General features: G+C 35.7%; 1 protein-coding gene across 1 annotated transcript in view; it reads left to right on the top strand.

The window, feature by feature from the left end:
* Positions 1-3,464: 3,464 nt before the first annotated feature.
* LOC123563604 (protein NDNF-like) overlaps positions 3,465-11,635 on the top strand; it is a 63,947-nt gene continuing 55,776 nt past the window's right edge. The window contains exon 1 of the mRNA XM_045356485.2: positions 3,465-3,653. The gene's annotated coding sequence lies outside the window, so the exon portion shown is untranslated. The remainder of the gene's footprint in view (positions 3,654-11,635) is intronic.

The following is an 11,635-nucleotide window of genomic DNA, read 5'->3' as shown; positions in this document are numbered from 1 at the left end:
GGCGGGAGAAATTCGTTTCATAAAACCATTTTTTCAATACACATAAAATGTAACAAATTTTGTCAAAAGGTATGATAAAATACTGTAAATGCAGTAAAAAATCTCAATTTTGAAAAAAAAGCTTCTTGGGTATGTTTACATGACTGGCCAATCAGAACGCACAGACGTTACCTTATTCCCAGGTATATACTTACCTCATTCCCAGTAATTTTGAATTGGTGGTCTCTGACCCAGTGAAGCATTTTCTATGATGTCGCGGTCTCTCTCTCGCATACCAGAGGTTTGCCATGGTTCCCTAGACAGTCCCGGGATTTTGACAACCCTCTGATTGATGAGAATGTGGAAATTCATGAGCGCAATGAAAATGAAAATTCAACTAATAAAGGCAAAAAAATCATTTGTCAAATGCCAGGGAAAGATATTTCATAACTATATCCTTGGAAGATATTGGTGTCTACAAAAGAAATTGACAGATATAAATAAAGATTTCCTTTCAGCTAACGAATCCGATTGTTTATTTCTTTTTATGTGTCTTTGAAGAGACGACAAAGACCGCTTCTTAATATCCTTGATAAAAAGTGTGACAAGTTTATATCCAGCCAAAATCTGACGTAAATTTGTTTCCATGGTTTCTGCTTCATTTTTTTTCTAATGGAAATCACATTTTTGCATATCATGGCGTGTATCAGGATAATAGTATACCTGTTAACAAAATAAAATATGTTTGAAATAATATGAATTGGGATCAAATTATGACGAGCCTTGATGATAGGTGTAATCACCCCATTTACGTCATTACTCTTCCAGTTTCAAACGATATGCAAATACCGCGATATTATAGAACCTGTGATACGATAGGAAATCGATCTGATAGTCACTTTTGGTAGTTGAGGACGTAGAAGATATAATACACTTAATTTCCATATGATGCGCGGCTTCTGATGTCAGGAGTGCCTATGACGTTTGTATTTGAACTGAAACAATCTCTGTATCATACAAAACGGTTAGCATATCATATTATTATCATTTTCATCATTAATTGGAAGTAAAAACATATCTGGAAACAAAGATAGGTTTACCAATATGATAAACTGAGATTGAAAGATCATTGACAAACAGGAACTCCCTCCCTATCTGACGTTATAATGTTACTCTGTCTAAAAGTACCTAGTTACAGATCGATTTCATCAGGTTCTTGGGGTAATACAGAGCAACCTCTACAAAACAACACCGCTAGAAGAGCAGCATTTGCTTTTTGAACCGATGCTGATTCTCTGGTGAGATTAATTTACGAAATAAACAAGTAATAATTGCTGAGGAAATATCTGCCTTTATACGGAGGTATTTGATACAGAGGTTATACTGCTATATGTTCATGCTATTCTGTTTTCTCGCGATAGACACTGAATGATGTTTATCATTATGTTTTTATTAGGTACTTTCCATTTTTCTCCTGTTTTACTGAGGTTTTACGGTAGTATGGCTGGTACGGCGACACATCGATTCTCGAACAGTGGTGCGACTTATGATAGGACCGATAATGTCTGTCTCCAACTAGGTGTAAACACTTGTTGATATTCCTTTTAAAAAATCTAAAATGTAACAAACATTAATTTCCCTGTCGTTTGAGATTCCCATTTTTCTTAGGAAATGAGATCTAAAACTACCAGACATACAATATCATAATGATACAGCAAATATAATATATATTTCAACGAAAATTATTTAACTTCCTTATTCAAGGACATTATTCATTATGATACCCAAATAAAGTATTTCTTAAGATTGTATAGGCCATATCTGGTCAGAAGTCATTGTTGAAAGCATTCTCTGCATATCTTTCTTTTAAAGAACTTTCTAAACTTTAAGTATATAGGCAATCAGTTTAAGGCATACGACAACCGCTAAGGTGAAACATAATCGCTATAATATCAAGCTGAAGTTAGTTTCGACTTTTCTTTCTTTTTAAATCTTTGACCTACTTCAAAATCTTGTTATCATAAATAAAACTTTGTTGTTCTAAATAACAGACGCTGGATACATTTCCAAACACCCAGTCTCAAGTTTAGAATTGATTTAGCTTTTGAACGTTTATTCCGTGCTGTCGGGCCCGAATTTCGGCTGGACAGGGCTGTGCATATACTTATCAGAGTAACTTTGTCCAAAAGGATGTAAAAGAAATATTTTTATTGTAGAAAAAATCTAACAGCTAGTTAAAATGCTTCCTGAGTTTCAGACGGGCTTATCTCCTACCGCTATATTTACGTAAAGATTTGTTTGTTTATTTGCTTTGGGTTTAACGCCGTTTTTTTTTAAACTTCCCCTCAGTAATAACAGGTCAAGGACAAGTGATTTCAGCCACAATGGATTTTATCAATTGTCATGGAGAACATACGCCTCGTTTTGGGATCGAACTCACGACCCTGCATCTGTAAATCTACGCTCTCCCTAAGTGGGCGGTCTCATAAAGGATACATTTCAAAGAATTTTTGTGCAAATTTAATTTACATAAGCTTGATATGACAAGAAACGTGCACTTAACATTTATATGACAAATGGCTATATTATCTCATTTTGAATGAAATCAACATTTATTTTAATTTATTGCTGAATTAAAGGTGTAAACTTTTATGTAAATACCGGATACAGCTAGGCAGTTTTACAACGACAAATGGATGCAGCGGACTATCATGCGCTGGTTCTATGTTGTTGTATATAAATTACTTAAGTTGTGCGACCGTTAATTCCTTTTGGCTTAAAGACTACTTTGCGTGCGCGCACATTTCAAAATATACGATCTCCCTGTACTCCTACGAAAGAATGTGTGCACGTATATTTTGAAATGTGCGCACACAGAAGGCAGATTTTGACGCAAATGGTACACCATAGGTTTACTTCCTGTAAATTGGCTCATTTCTCGAAATTGATACTGCCTTAATGACGCCGGAAGACAGAAACAAGTCAAAATTATTTGGTTGTCCGAAAACCTTAAAAACATTATACTGATTATCATGCTTTACATACAAATGACAGAGAAGTGGAAGTCAGCAGTATCAGATACGGCCTTTACTATTAGTCATACAAGAAGTTAGGAATTTCGGCCACTTAACCACTTGCAAGATATACCTAATTCAATGGAACGCGTCAAAAACATTTAAGTAACTGATTTTTCACAGTCACACAGACAAACATTCAGAGTTGTACATATTTTGGTTCCTTTCTGGCCGATTTTATTCTATGATGTTATTAGCATACAAAGACAAAATATTCCTTTCAGAGGAGTTCTCCTACCTTTATCGTATTCGCGTATCTTTCGTAAAAAAAAGAAGCACTTGAAACAAAACAGCAATCAGGCACTTCAGCTAAATTGATACACAAACAGATTTACATAACAAATCTATAAAAATACAAGTCTTAGATGAAAACATGAAGATAATCAAGGGTTTTCGTGTTCAGAATGGATTATGTCATTAAAATACCAAAACTGTTCTTTGTTTACAGACGGTATAAGAGAAAGAATGCTAAAGTGCCTCCCGCAACGGGGTATATATCATCCGATAATCACATAACTATTTATTGTCGCATCTTCGTAGCGATAGTTTACTTTTACTTTGACAACTATGTTATTGGATAAATTATCAAAGGCGACGCGGGTAAGTAATAACTTTAAAATTGTTCAATTATTTCTATGGATATGTACCCGCTGTCCCACCTTATGACAGTATGGAATTTCGGTACAAACAGAAAAATTTGTATTGTAGATACTTTGCTATGCGTCCTGTTATTAAATATTAATTATGAAATATGTTGCAAACGGTGTTGAGGAAACAAGAAAATATATTTTGCAATACTGCATTTTTTTTTTTGCTATCGCTAAATATTAATTACTTTTTTTTTGTATGAAATATACAAATGAAATCTTATGCCCTATGTATGTTTAACGTAGCTATATATCTCTCAGAGTATTTTACGTTATAAGAAATGTGCAAAGGGAACCGCGTTCCGCCTTATGTATAGTAATTAAGAACATACTTTTGCAGAAATGTCTTTTTCAGTTGTTAATTTATTGCTGAATCATAAGAAATATGTGTACTATGCACTATGCACAGAAAAAAAAACAACACTTGTTTCTTTTAATTAAATATAACGATTGTAATTCTATTGTAAATAAATTTATTTTAACCTTTACTACCGTAAGTACCCTGCGAACTAAAAAAAAAGGTTGCTTCAGCTCGTAAATAAACAATGACAGAAGAATAATCTTATCTGTGTGCACTTGTAAAGGGTTAATTGTTTTATTGAACTTTAATGATGCATGTTGAATACCACGATAAGTGTATCCTAAATCTTTCAAATGTTGCTATAACGTCCTGTATCGAAAACATACGGATTGCCATCAAAACATTCAAAACTTGTAAAAGATGCAAAAATAGAAAATGGAAAACATTTTACAGAACAAAATTCTTTCTATATCACTCAGATGATAAAAACAATCTAGGCAGATCTGGAACTAAAACGCATAATGTGTCTAGAGCCCACTTAAGCCTGACTTGATCCCGGAAGCGTAGCGTGGGTTGATTGTTCAATAAGATACTTATTATACAGTTATTTATGACATTTTCTTACTTTTGTCGCTCGTCCTGAAATAAGATTCCCCATAACCCCGCATATTAAATAACGCCTACATTAGCTAGGGATAGTCGTCTGTCTGTTTATTTGTTACGATTTATGTACGAAATATATACGATAATAATTTGTTTGGGAAGAGCAAAAAGCTTCTATTTTCATATAGTTTGTAGACTATGGAAGGGCATTTGTGCCAGGTGTGTGTTATGTATTAACTCAAAATTTCGAATGAAAACCTAGTTGGCGAGCCGAAATTTTGAGATACTAAGTCGAAAGTTCGAGTAAGTAAGTCGATATTTTGAATTAAGAAATAACACGCACTGGCACTATAACTCATCCCGATACAGCTATTCTATATAAACTAAAGAATTAATGTGTGATTGTTCGGGTCAGGCGTCTTTTTCAACAATTTTTCAGTCATATAAAAAGGCGACGGTGGCTACTTGTAGCTGTGAGCATAATGTCAAACTTTATAATGCTGCATCGCTGGAATATCATGCGGTAGATTCATGACATGATATCCCACCCAGTCACTTCGTACTGACATGTACAGGGCTAACCAGTCGTAGAGCTGTCCTCAAAGCGAGGACGTTTCTCGATCATTTTTAATTATTTGGTATGACGCGGCCAGGAAGCGTACTCGCGACCTCCAGCACCCGAAGCGGACGCTCTACCACTAGGCTACCGCTGCGATTAAGAAAATATTAATGGGATAAGATAGCGTTGGAGTTTTATTATGTAAAACAAATTACTAGTATGTAATTACACGTCCTGATTTCACAGTATCTTCTTTCTATTAAGTCATTTGTTTTGGAAACACTATGTATTGGTCGGTTAAAAATATAGGATTTACTTAGTAAAGCGATGAAAATCACAGTATAATGAAAGAATGATTAACCTTTTGCCTGCTAGCTGCAAGTGACTCTGCCTTTGCGACCCGTGCAGACCAAGATCAGCCTGCACCGTGCAGGCAGGTCTTGGTCTGCACTTGTCGCTATTTAGTCAGTAAACTTTCAATTAACATTCCTTCGCATAATAAATGGTACTGCCCAAATTGAATGATAGACCAGTCCGTTGTAGAAATTTAGCAAAGTGAAGGTTAAAAGTAATAACTTTGAAATATTTTCTCCGAGTCTTTCAAACGCAGTGACTTCGTTCTTTCTTCATACAGCTCCGGAATTTTCACCATTCTATGTTTGATTTTCTGTATGCTGATTGTTGTTGTATACACAATATACCTTTGCTTCAGGCAACCTTCATGCGCAAAAAGTGCAGCTCTTTTATGGCCTATTAATCCGCCTGTAATCTCTTTTCATATGATTGAAGTACTGGAATGAATTAATCTAAAATAAAAGCAGACATTATATTTAACAGCTTGCAGAGACGTTTTATAGACAGATACAATTTTAATAACGGATCAGCACACATGAAAAGCACCTGTATTCAATAGTCTTTAATTAAACATATAGCTAGACTAGATACGGATTTAAATACCGTAATATTATACGTTTGGTAACGCCTTGAAATAGAATAGAAAATACGAAATGACTAGATAGAGCTGTTACTAATGTAAAAGCAGAACAATTTACTATCAATTATTGTTTGGATAATGTGCAGCATAAAATGTGTCACATTGATCTTGTAATTAGATAACATTCCGGAAATAATTTAGTTTTTATTTGAATATGCAAAAGTACTCTGCTTTTATTTGAGTATAGCCTAATTGAGTAAGCGACTGCGTCCCCTACAGATGCAGATTGATTTCGGACATTATCACGCAACAGTCTTGTCGGACATTTGATATGACCAGTGTTAGAAAGTTTGTCAGTCATTATTAACAAGTTTAAAGAAAGAAAACTATATGGCGCGTTGGCGTGCGCACCAGGACGGCACAACGAAATGTGCTAAATAAACTGCACGTGCCAACACGACATATCTAAATGTCCTTAATCAGCCACCATACTAAATCTCATACTAAATCCCCATTCACAATGAGAGATGACAGGTTATGACCGGCGACTAGTCGAATCGCAGGGAATCGTTCTAGCCTTGGGCGGTATTAGATAGTCGCATGACGGAAGCTTTCCGAACATGCTCAAAAGCGTGCCTGTGTCCAAACTGGTCATAGGTCTTCAGCAGCTGTGCACATTTTGTGCTACAGGTCTTGAGTTGTTAATTCTACAATGTAGTTGGTTGATGATGGGACTCTTCCCTTGTCCAACAGTCGCATGACTTTGCACCACTATTCGCACGGCCTGTCGCGGCCAGTTGCATGACCAGTCGTAACAAGTTATGAACAGTCGTAACTAGCCGTGCGGCTGGTTCCTGACAATCGTAGGTAGACATGGATTATGGTATGAGAAATCGCCCAGGTCCTGCCACAAGACATGCCATCAGTCTAATAAAAATCACATCTACTAGTTGAGGCCAGGTCCTATTGCATGACTGCTAGGCTGACATCTAAAAATGCACAGCTGGACCAAGCCTGGACTGACATGGCCGCATGGTTGTCGCAGCTCGATTGTGACTTTGGTACTAAGTGTAGTTGTGGTTATAATGCAAGTTTTCGGGATTACGTGTGATTGTTTGGAGCACAGGCCTTGCATGTGATTTCAACAAATGTTGCCCAATGAAAGACAAACTGATGAAAGTTTGAATACTCGATGATTAACTTTTATATTATTTGATATAAGTTTTATATTGAGCTTTAACATTATTATGATCTATAAGTTAGAGATACGACATTATATAGTACACTCACAGTATCTATAAGAGAAGACCACCACGAATTCCGACTGCAATCACAAAACATGGGTTATCAACATCGGCTATCATCAACCTCTTAATCCTCAATGCAGACTGCTTCGTAATGGCGCTGGAATCGATATAAAATTAGAGTTTTATCACAAAATATTCGTAAAATTTGTGCCCACTGACGTCAACATTCTTAAACCTATTTTTCGTTCAATCAATTTTAACGTATTATGCATTATATTGCTTAAAATTCCTAGCTGGAGATATCAGATACTTTTAATATTAGGCTCAAGAATGGTGTTTACCAACAAAATGATACTTACTTTTTCGTGGGGATGCGTGTCAAAGAGTAAATACTTAAATGATTTAAACTTTCAATGTGTCAACTAATGCTTTTTAATTAATTCATTTACAAAATGTGACGAAGTTTAAAATTTCTCTTTATAAAGTCTGCAACTTGTATGAAATCTTATCAGTACAAATACCTCCAGGCGTATTAATGTAACAATTACAGCTTATTCAAGTTCATCAACGGCTAAAATTGCGTCTTTTATTGCTACTGAAATTTCAATCCGTCTTGAATTTTTAGCTTTAAAAAAGGGAACTGATTACAAAGTAGGGAAAAACGAACAGAAATACGTGAATATATTATCAGCAGCATGCTTTCCATAGCACATCAGTTAAGGCCAATGGTAAATAATTGTTTCTTTTACAGTTGACAAATTGACAACAACGTAATTTTCTTGGTGTGTGTGTGGGTGGGGGGGGGGGGGGGGGGGGGGGGGGGGGGGGGTGCGTTCCCACGTGTCAAGTTGAATTACAGTTGTTTTTTTCAATTTCCGGTCAATTCTCTTTATGGCCGGCTATTACATATACCTGTCAAAATCATATGCATGCTGATACAGGAATGTCTTTGGTAGGGCCTATTCCATGTACAGTAAAAAGCAACAATTTTTGCGGTGGATTTATTTTTTCTGTATTCGCTTACTACCCGTATTCACGAAAAAAAAAGACACTCGCAACAGTACTTCACATAAACAGACTTATATAATTATGTTTCACTAAATGGCCATATATCCCGAAATTTCTTCCTTGCGAAACAAGTCTGAAATATAAGATAGCATCGGGTCAGTATATAGTATTCAATCAGTAATTTTTTGGTAAGCACCCCTTTTAACAGTTAATGCTACCGTCCAAATTGGAAGATGGACAAGTTCATTATAGAAATTAAGCAAGGTAAGGGTTAACATCAAACAACAAGATAAATTGGCACGGCCTTTAAGTTTGTTCGGTACGATGTTGGCTGTAATGCTGTGCGCTAGTAAATAACATAAATGTTTATCTAATTTAATTAAGTTTCCACAGTAGGAAAACAGAATTTGGCCACCACAAGCGAAACGTGGTTGAAATACAAAGATTTATTAACTAATAATAATTACTGGTATTTACACGTCTATTGTGATTTTGCCGTCTTGCGTCGCAAATCCGTCCTAACGTTTGTTAAATAAAATGTAGCAAGGTATTTCCTTTAACATGTTATGTATCACATAGACTTAAACAAAATTTCTAAAAACATTACCCGAATTTCAATATCTCATTTAAAACAAGTGAACAGTTACAATATTTCACACATAAATAACCAATGTAAACATGGTAAATATGAACTATATATTATGTACACGATAAAACAAATGTTGACAAATTCTCAAATCGTCCGTACAGTTAATTAATATATCTATCCATTATATTGTTTATTCCTCCGGTACGGACCAAGAGGGTTTGTCAATGGAAGTCACTATTTCAGAAAGGTTAGTTATTTATTTCTAAATTTCTAAATTGGATTAGGTATTTAACGTTTTTAGCATACCGTTTTGCAAATCAAGTTAAATATTGACCCCTATATTTTGGGCTACTTTTTAATCGATCTTCTAGAAGTACCATTCATTCCCCCGCTTCTTCTAGCGGACAAATAACGTATCTGAACTTCAAAACCTTTGTAATTGAGACATGCAACGAGGCTGTGCTATCCAAGAAACATTAAATTAGATGCAAAAAAACTACAATTATCTAATTCACAGATATGCAAGCTGCAAACGTGGTTTTGGTTGGTTCTGATTTGTCCGCACTGAAGCTTAGAAGGATAATCAAATACAGAACAATGTAAATATTGGTTTCAAACAAATACCATTCTCCTGTTACTGCTTTAAGTAATATGTACTGTATAAAACTAGGACCGGAGGAAGGACAAGGTTGAACACGAAATCGAAGGTCATAATGTTTTTACTTTTATTTGACAAAATTATACAATGCATATAATATGATTGATCACACAACAGAAATTCAAACTGGCTCGTGGAAGGTCGATGGCTCTACCGATCTTACCTTGATAACAATTTCATTTTAATGTCTGACAGCTCAAATGATTTGTATACAAAACATCGGACGAATAACATAAATACTGAGGATGTACACCTTCCGTATCGCAACTTTTTGAACCTCCCTCGTATTCCAGACGAATGAGTGCTATGTCCGCTATAAGATTTGTAATAGTAATTTTAGAGAACTAAGTAATTGAAAACTGGGTAAGAACAATTTGTAGATGTAGTTTATAGACTATTGAACGTAAAGTGTAGATAGTACCATAATACCTGTGTTCTCTCATTTTTCTAGTTTATGTTTCTGAAATCACCAACTAGGAAATTTTAGCATTTAATGTTTACTAGCTGCACGAGTTCTCTTCTTTTTTTCTCATGTTTTCTTAAAGATAAAGAGGGACATACCGTTTTGTGTTGCATTATGATTTGCCCTTGGTTTTCACAGTCCTGTGATAACCTCAATTTTGAAGGCGTCTCTTCTACTCCAGCGACAATTGGTCAATTTGAATTAGTCTGAACGGACCGGAAGCATACAGAGCTTCAATCATGTTACGATTTGTTTACTGGATGGTAGCACTCCATAGTGTATTGTGCAAATGGGTAATTTAGATACACCTTTTTCAGTTAAGAGTGATGAATTCAGAGTGCTTATACATGTGTACTTTAATAAATGTGTGGAAGTTTAGAGGTATTTCCTATATATTTGTATGACCGATTATTAATTGTTTAAAGATTACACCACGCATGGATTCCAGTTTCAATTACCGACTATTAAAGCTAGAGAGAATGGAAAACAAAACAAAAACACGCCTAAAATGATATAATATGAGCCGCGTCATGAGAAGACCAACAAAGTGCGTTTGCGACCAGCATGGATCCAGACCAGCCTGCGCATCCGCTCAGTCTGGTCAGGATCTATGATGTTCGCTAATGGTTTTTCTCATTGCGATAGGCTTTGAAAGCGAACAGCATGGATCCTGACCAGACTGCGCGGATGGGCAGGCTGGTCTGGATCCATGCTGGTCGCAAACACACTATGTTGGTTTTCTCATGGCGCGGCTCATATGATAATGAATGTCTCTTGTTATTGAATAATGGAATGTTAGATGATTGTTAATTAAAAGCAGACGCAGACGCAGACGCAGACGCAGTGGTAATGTGGCAAGACGTGCTGACTACGAAATCAGAAGTCGAGAGTTCTACCCACTTCCTTCGACAAAACTTACTAAATGTTTTTCGGGTGTAACTTGAAATCAAGGTGCCGTATAGACAGCTTTACACCTTGCACGTTAAAAAACTCGAATAGTAGCATCTTTTGAATCTTTCACTATCCAAAAAACATAAAATGACTACCGTCCTTCCGAAGGAGTCACCCATATGGGCGTGAATAAACTAAGGTACGAACAAACACTCAATTTAAGATCAAAGGCTGTTTGTAAAACAAATGGCCTGTCGGAAGTAAATTGTTCTCTATTTTCAGTTTCAAAAAAAAAAAAAATTCTGCGGCCTTTACATTTGACCCAATAAACCCAAAACAAAAGAAATCGTCTACTATTCATAGACACACATCATATTAAGTTTTCTCGTAGTTTCCCTTTTATAGATCCTAAACTCATTTAATCTCAATGTCATGAGACTTCCTGAGCAGCAACACAATAGAGGCCATCTACTGATAATGATATGAATTCGATAAGAAACCAATTTTAGTCTAAATGGCGCTGTGACCTTGTCATTTGATCTATCGACCTTTAAAATAGTATACATGAAGTTCGTCTACAGACAGTCATTCGTCGAAGTTTGACATTCCAGGTTCACAGTAATTAGAGACAACTGTAAGTCTAAAGTTCACTGTGAACATGGACTTATCAATAGGAGTCATC

Source organism: Mercenaria mercenaria, chromosome 2 (genome assembly GCF_021730395.1).
Source record: "Mercenaria mercenaria strain notata chromosome 2, MADL_Memer_1, whole genome shotgun sequence".
NCBI lineage: Eukaryota > Metazoa > Mollusca > Bivalvia > Venerida > Veneridae > Mercenaria > Mercenaria mercenaria.
This window is presented reverse-complemented; position numbering and strand designations above follow the sequence as displayed.